Here is an 8,731-nt window from a genome sequence, read left to right as displayed (position 1 = left end):
GAGGCAAAGAACCACAGCAAAGCTGGGCAGCATTTCCTGGAGCCCTCAAGTCAGTAGGGCTGGCATCCAGGACCCGGGAATTCATATCTTTAATGTGCTCCCAGATGACTTTGCTCCCCAAAATACTGCTATTAGACACAGGAAAATACAATAAAGTATTCCATAGCCCCTAGGCAAATACTTCAATTAGAATAGGGAGATCCTCAGCCAATATTTGTGGTACTAAAAGCAACAATACCTGAGCTGGTATTTTAACAAAGGCCATACACACACATACACAGATACATGTTCAACTAAGTATACTTAGTGAAATAAAGTATCCTAGTGAAATAAAGTGAAAAAAAAAGTGCGATCCATTTCCTCCTTCATCTGCCATCTCAGGTTGTCACTGACTGTTGAGATAAGAGAAGCTCAGATGGTGTCCTCACTGATTGTGCCTTATATTTCTTTTCTACTTGCTCAATATGAACTATTAGTCAAGAATAATCAGGATTTTTAGAAAGATGGCTCTATCATATTGTTTGCAATTTAATACTGTACAGATGGGCAAGTGAGATAAAAATCATTCAAACAAAATGTAATTTCTGGTATCTGAACTTCCCCATAATCTGTCAGAGGATACCAGGCTCTGCTTCCCAACCAACATTGTGTCACACCTGGAAAGGAACCTATCTCTTCACATGCCTGAATTCAATTGAACTATCACTCTGATAGACAAAGAGAATTCAGTTGCTACCTGGCAGAGAAGGAACAAAGTAAAAAGGTGTTTACTGAGGGAATTGGTTGCGGTCTCACCACAGAGCACATTATACTGAGCACAGTGATAAATGAGCTGAGCATACTTTTCCTGATCACTAGTAGGAAATTCTCTGGTGATGTGAGGGCTCTATTCTCATCTGTGTTGAGGAAATGAGTTAATTTCTATGTTCTCCTAAGGATCTGGAAACACACAACTCAAATATATAAGCCCACTCACCATTTACATTTGTAATTTCAATTACTTCAGATTGAGTATTCCTAGATTTACTGAAGTAAAAATCCTTCCATAAAACCTATAGAAGGACAGGTGGTTACTTTGAAAAGGGTTAAGAATCCTGCAAAAAATAAATGTAGGTGGAGAATGTTTCATCAGGGAATGACCTAGAAAAAAGAAAAGACTCTTGATGAAACAGACTTTGAATGGTAAACCATCATATACAGTATTCCTCTAAAAATATGCGGCAGCCTGGCCAGTGTGGTTCAGTGGCTGAGTGTTGACCAATGCACCAAGAGGTCATGGGTTGAATTCCCAATCAGGGCACACACCCAGGCTGTGGGCTCAATCCCCAGTAGGGGGCATGCTGGAAACAGCCAATTGATATTGCTGTCTCTCTCTCTCTCTCTCTCTCTCTCTCTCCCTTCCTCTCTCTAAAAAACATATTTTTTTAAAATATGGGGTACACCCTATGTAATGTTGCTTGGGTTTGGAAATGAGACAGAACTGAGTTCAAATCATAGCCTGTCACTTAATTAGCTGTGTGACTGTGGGCAAGTCACATAACCACACTTAATCTCAGTGTTCTCATCTGTTAAATGAAAGAATAACAGTAACTAATAGACTTGTTGTGAAGATAAAATTAGATAATGCATGCAGAGTTCTAAGTACATAATAAGCATTCAATAAATGTTAGCTATTATTATTCTATCATAAGGATCAGGCATGTAGGTCTGAGAGTAATTTGGCCTTGAAATCCACTGATTGACAAGCATATTAAAAAATTTTAAGAGCCATGATGCTACAATCAGGAGCCCAAACAAGTAATTCAACGTGGCTCATGTATTACAAAAAGTCACCTCCACAAACACATCTCTAAAATATTAAAGCAGACAGAGCTTCTTATACCACAGGGGCTTCTGTGCACAGCCACTCAGCTGTGAGCTCTATAATGCCAGGGGCTGCCATTCACAGGTATGATCCGAACATGCCTTGTTATGGGTTGAATTATGTGTCCACAAAATTCATATGTTGAAATCCCACCCCCCAATACCTCAGAATGTGTTGCAGATAATTTAAGATGAAGTCATATTGGAAGAGAGTGAGCCACCCATCCAATTTGACTGGTGTCTTTATAAAATGGGAAAATTTGGGCACACACACACACATACACACAAGGAGAAGCCATGTAAGGACATCGAGTTGAGTTAGCACAGGCCAAGGAACTCGCGGAAGACAGGAGAAAGGCCCAGCCCTGCTCCCTCCTCGGCGCTTTCAGAGGCATCAAGGCCCTGCTGACATCTCAATCTTGGATTTCCAGCCTCCAGAACTATGAGACCATACATTTTTGTTGCTTAAACCACTCAGTCCGTGGTACTTTGGTATAGCAGCCTGAGCTGACTAATGCACTCCCTGAAATTGTGCAACATTGCAGCCCTGTCTAGAGTCCACCAAGCACCTTCCAGAAATGTTGACCCCAGATTCTTAGCTTAATGAACTATGTTTCAGTCTGCTCCAAATGAACGTAGTGCCCATCAATTAGACAAGCAATGTATTCTGTATGCTTCTGAAACAGGGCTGAGGGGAAAGGAGAAAAGCACATTCAGTAGACAGCCTATCAAATACTCAATGGCATACATATGCTGTACCTTCCGAGACAGTGCCATTGGGACTCAGGAGGGCTACAAGGAAGAAATCTCAGCCTAGGCTGCCAGGGCCAGCTGTTCGGCCAAAAGGAATAGTGCTGCTTCTAAGCGGAGCGCTTTTCTAACATAAAGCTTCCATCTTTTCTGACTTGTCTACACAGTGCTTCTAAAAAAATTTTGGGTATCAAAACCAAATGAGAATTTTATTAGAGCCAATGGTCCTCTACTGGAAAATTACATTTTACTCCAATATTTGCACATATTTTCAAGGGTCTAAGCAAGGTGGGCTTGAGAGGTGAATGACCTGTACAGCTCATGGAGCCTGGGGCTTGGTTTAATGGTTTCCTGTCAATATCTTAAAATTCTTCATTTTTAAACATTTTCATTTTGTACAGGGTCCTACATATTTTACAGGCTGGTCCTCCGTCTTAGGAGCACAGGTGCCATGCTAATGGACATTTCAGCTACACCTATCTCAGGTCAGTAAAGATTTAGAATTCTTAGGCAACATTTTATTTGAGGGCCCTTTTTCTAAAGGCATACATGATTAAGGACCCAATATTAATTAACATCTGGTCACACATTTGAAAAACACACATTCACCAAACCAGAAAAAAACTGACTTATATAGTATTATTTTTTTAATGACTAAAAACCAAATAATTAATTATAAATGAGTTGTTTCCAAAAGAAGCCATTGTATTAAAAAAGAAACATTCCCCAGAATCATCATTACCATAAAACATAATATTATGCACTTCTCCAAAAACTTTCGAGTAACATGGCTGGCATCAGGAGAACGTGCCCTGTCTTCCGACTTTCCTAGACAGACAACATCACCACTCGCTGGAGATCCTGCTTCAGCTGCAGGCAGTCTCCAAAGATGGCCCTCCTCGAACACGCGCCCCTCCCACAGTGAGCCCGGGCTGCCTCAGCCAACAGAAGGTGCAGGGTGATGCTTTGGCAATCCTGGACTGGCCATAAGGAGGCTGGTTGTTCTCACATGTCCCCTCTTGGAACATTCCCTTTGGGAGGCTCGGAGCCACCATGTAAGAAATCCAATTACCCTGGTGAATGGAGAGACCAAACGGAGAGGCCACAAGAGCCCCTCCCACTGTATGAAGGAAGAGAAAGTTCCATTGTCTCGGGCCAAGATGGACCTTTATAGTTCTCCAGCCCTGGCCATCATCTACCTATAACTATTGCCCCGGTGAGCCCAGTCAACCCTCAGAACTGTGAGAAATAATAAAATGGTGGTCATTTTAAGCCACTAAATTCGGGGTGATCTCCAGCCCTGGCCATCATCTACCTATAACTATTGCCCCGGTGAGCCCAGTCAACCCTCAGAACTGTGAGAAATAATAAAATGGTGGTCATTTTAAGCCACTAAATTCGGGGTGATTTGTTACACAACAGTGAATAACTTAAGCTCTAAACATTCTGTCACAATAGATTTCTGGCTTCTGAAAATCTGGACCTACATTATCACATGGTAAAAACCAGCAATAGCAGAAAAGTATTTACCTCCTCCAAGGGTGTAGTCTTGTCCTGTCTTGTCCAGTCTAAGATAGTTTCTATCTGTGCCCCCACCTCTGCTCCGTCACACTGCCCAGTCTCTGTAAGATCATCTTTAACCTCTGCAGTGCTTAGCAGAGTGCACGGCACACCACTGGTCCTAAATCCCTACTTGCTGAGCAACTGCACACAGCATCAACTGTCCTTATCACCCCGACATGATTGCCAAATCCTGTTGTTTCTACTTGCATATCCTCTCCTTTCCAATCCCATCATCACTCTTCATGCCCTCTCTTCAATAATTCCAAGAGCCTCCCAAGGGTCTCCTGGCCTCCATGCTGTGCCTCCAATCCATTCTCTCATCCCTACTAAGATCACCTACTTACAACACGGATTTAGGCATATCGTGGATGCTCCTCAAGTCTTCAGTTGGTTTCCTGTTGTAATATTGTGCAGGTGTTACCCTGGGGAAACGGCAAGTGCTCAGGATCTCTAGGTACTTTTTTTTTTACAGATTTCAGAGAGGAAGGGAGAGGGGGAGAGAGAGAAACATCCTATATAATAAAGAGCTAATATGCAAATGGTCATCACACTCTCAAGCCGTCACGCCATAACGGCTCAGACACTCAACACTGGGGAGAGATGAATGGGGACCAGCCAGGCACAAATGAGCTCATGAGAGAGCAATGGGGACCAGCCAGGCACAAATGAGCTCGCAAGAGAGCAATGGGGACCAGCCAGGCACAAATGAGCTCGCGAGAGAGGAATGGGGACCAGCCAGCCTGCGGCCCGAGAGAGGGACAAGCCGCCCGCCCCACAGTCCCGGGAGCCAGCACCTGCGCCTGTGGCCCAGAAAAGGGACAAGCCACCCACTCTGCGGTCCCAGGTGCCTGCGGCCGGCCCAGGCGAAGCCGCCCGCCCACGGCGCCCTGCGACTGCGGCTGGCCCAGGCGAAGCCGGCCCAGGTCCTGGGTGCCTGCGGCCAGCCAGAGGGAGGGAAGCCCGGGTCCCAGGTGCCTGCGACTGGCTGGAGGAGGGAATCCTGGGTCCTGGGTGCGGGACAAGGCAGAGGCAGTTAGGGGCAATCAGGTCAGCAGGGGAGCAGTTAGGGGCAATCAGGCAGGTATGCAGAGGTGGTTAGGGGCGATCAGGCAGGCAGGCAGGCAAGCGGTTAGGAGCCAGAGGGTCCCGGATTGTGAGAGGCAGTCGGATATCCCCCCAGGGGTCCCAGATTGAAGAGCATGCAGAGCGGGCTGAGTGCCCCCCCACCCCGTGCACAAATTTTGTGCCCCGGGCCTCTAGTCAATGATAAAAGAGAATCATTTATTGGCTACCTCCTACATGTCCCACACTGGGGATCAAGTTCGCAACCCAAGCATGTGTCCTGACCAGGAATCGAACCATGACCTCCTGGTTCATAGGTCGACGCTCAACCACTGGGCCACAATGGCCAGGCAGTACTATTTCTTATAACTGTGTGTGAACTACAATTATCTCAAATAAAATGTTTAACATTTAAAATCTATGGAAACTTTATACATATTCTTTGACCAATAAATTCCACTTGTATCAAAATTAAATTTCTATGAATTTTTAAAATGTCTTGGTTGCTCCCCAGCACCTAGAGAACAAAGTCCAAACCCACTCAGCCAGACTTTCAAGGCTCTCCTCATTTTGTCCTTTACTGAAAACAATTCCTAATCCCTGAACCCCTCAAACACACACTGTGTGCATCTGCTCAGCCTGGGGCCGTTGTCCATCATCCTGTAAACCTTCTTCATTCTCCAACATGGAGTTCAAACCCACCTTCCACAAAGCCTTCTTAAAGCCTCCTAACAGAAAGTAATCTCTATGCAACATCCCGCCAGATTTTACTTGTACTTCAGAGAGCCCTGCCACCCAGGTTTCAGAGATATTTTGTATATGCATGTGGTAGGGACTACATACCTATCTCCTGCTCTCTCCTCCCAATTCCATAGAATAAGCCAGTTCAGAGGGTATTCCCAAGATTATGTGGCAGGGTGCTAGGCTTCAGATGCCACTTACACAACCTCTGCCCCTTCTACTCCTCAGGGACTGGACATTATTTATCTTCATAACCACTGTCAGGTAACACAGTCACTAACAGAATTCTGCATCTATTAGGTGGTGAGTCTGCCTTGAATTAAACTGGAGTAGAGGACAAATATTGGCATCGTATGATACCCAAATAACGTTACCTTCAAAATGGGTGAACAAGCATTTCCCCTCTCCATTTTAAACAGAGAATAATTATATCTTTTACAGATACAAAAAACCACAGTAAAAGGTGTGGCATTTTCCATCATGTATTCCCTGCTTTCACTTACACAGCAGTAAGTGAACACGAGTGGAATTTTCCACATTTGCTCTAAAGCCAGTGGTTCTCAACCTTCTGGCCCTTTAAATACAGTTCCTCATGTTGTGACCCAACCATAAAATTATTTTTGTTGCTACTTCATAATTGTAATGTTGCTACTGTGATGAATCGTAATGTAAATATCTGATATGCAGGATGGTCTTAGGCGACCCCTGTGAAAGGGTCGTTCGACCGCCAAAGGGGTCACGACCCACAGGTTGAGAACCGCTGCAAACCTAAAGAGGTCCACTGACAGTTTAGGGATAAGGAAGATTTGGAATAAATTTGAGAAAAATATATTTTGTAGGTTGAGAATTTTTATCAAATAGGAAAATGTGTTTAGTATATTTTAAAGATAATTCAATATTATATGTATTTGAAGATAACTAATAAAAATATAGGCAAACTTTAAATGCATTTCATAATTTATATTAATGTGAAATTATAGTTTGGGGCTGACTGCAGAGTTGAAAGAAAATGTGCCCACTGAAATTTCTCACCATGTGATTAAACTCCTTCATTCCTCAAATTCTTCATACCCCTTCACCCCTTACCAGAACCTAGTGAAGCAAACTGGATAACTCTTTGCATATAGAAGTTCCATTTCCTCCATTTCCTATTCACAGAACCATCACTTGATCAGGGCAGCAATGTGCCCAGTGAGGAGTTGCCATTTAATCCAGTTCTGACCAATAAGATGCAAGGAGACATCAGCAGAGGGTTCCTGGGAAAGCCTGTGTTTTCCCACTACAGATGTCACCCCTTTTTTCTTTACCCTCTTCTTAAAGCAGATATGACAACTGAAGAACAGCAGCCACCTTGCAACCATGGGTAAAAACCATGAGGAAAACACCAAGGCAAGTCAGTGTGAGGATCCTTCTGACATCATGGAGCCACTAAAACAGCGGTTCTCAACCTGTGGGTTGCGACCCCTTTGGCAGAAAACACATATATAATTACATATTGTTTTTGTGATTAATCACTATGCTTTAATTATGTTCAATTTGTAACAATGAAATTGGGGGTCACCACAACATGAGGAACTATATTAAAGGGTCGCGGCATTAGGAAGGTTGAGAACCACTGCACTAGAAGAATGGTCGTGGTCATGGACCTCTGACTTCTTGTACGAGATTAAATGGATCCCTATTTGTTCAGGCAACTGTTAATTGGCTATTGACTTTCATGCATGAAAATGTAAACCTGACTGAAACAAACTCTGCCCCAGAATAGTGCCAACCCTAAAGCTCACCCAGTGACACTGTTCCACCTTGCACCCCCCACACGAGGCGGCGCTAATATCCACTCCACCCAGCCTGAGTCTCTCTCCTCAGAGCTCTATCTCTGTAAGACCTCTGTTCTACCACACAGGCCCCATCCTTCCCCCCTCACTCTGTCACCACTTAAGTCTAAATATTCACCCAGCCTGTGCTTCTTCACCCCTTGCATCTCCCCATTCCACGCCATCCTCTCTTGTCTGCACTGGTCCTCATTGGTCTTGGCACAGTGATCTTTCAGAAACACAAATAGGATCCTATGGCTCCTACTTAAAACTCTTCCATACCTCCCTCTTGACCTTTGAATAAAGCCCATCTTCCTAATCATGGCTTAAAAGGTCCTCCATTCTATGACCCCAATGACACTAACCTCGGATTCACTTTCTCTCCAGGTTCTAGCCTTCAAAGCATTCCATACTCTCAGCAGATATCTGCACTTATCCCAGAATCAGTTTTCCCATGCCTATAGAAGTTGTACCCCACACATGAGGAGGCACTGACATCCACTCTACCCAGCCTGTGTCTCTCTCCTCTAACTTTTCTCATCTCTCCAGAACATATATCTAGGAATTTCATCAGCACTTCCATGTGGTAACTTGAGAGTATCTGACAACCTAGGCCTGGTACAAATATCTGTACTTCTCTGCACATCCCACCTTCCTTGAAAACATAGGGCACTACCGTGTCAAGTGCTAGTCAGAGCCCTGCCTTTCTCACAGCCCTAAATTCTAATTTATTTATCTGCTTCCTTATTCCCTACCTTCTTAAAAAAAAAAAAAAAGGAAGCTGAACTTAAGGATATATTGTGAAACAGCACAAAGGTTTAAATATGGATACTGCAGACACAGTGACCCAAATGACTAATGTGGAAAATGTTACCAACAGAACAAGTGCTTATCCATTCATTTCCCATGATGCGTGGGTATGATGCATGGTTTTCAGT

Source organism: Myotis lucifugus, unplaced genomic scaffold, assembly GCF_000147115.1.
Source record: "Myotis lucifugus unplaced genomic scaffold, Myoluc2.0 scaffold_123, whole genome shotgun sequence".
Classification (NCBI taxonomy): Eukaryota; Metazoa; Chordata; class Mammalia; order Chiroptera; family Vespertilionidae; genus Myotis; species Myotis lucifugus.
Note: the sequence above shows the minus strand (reverse complement) of the source record.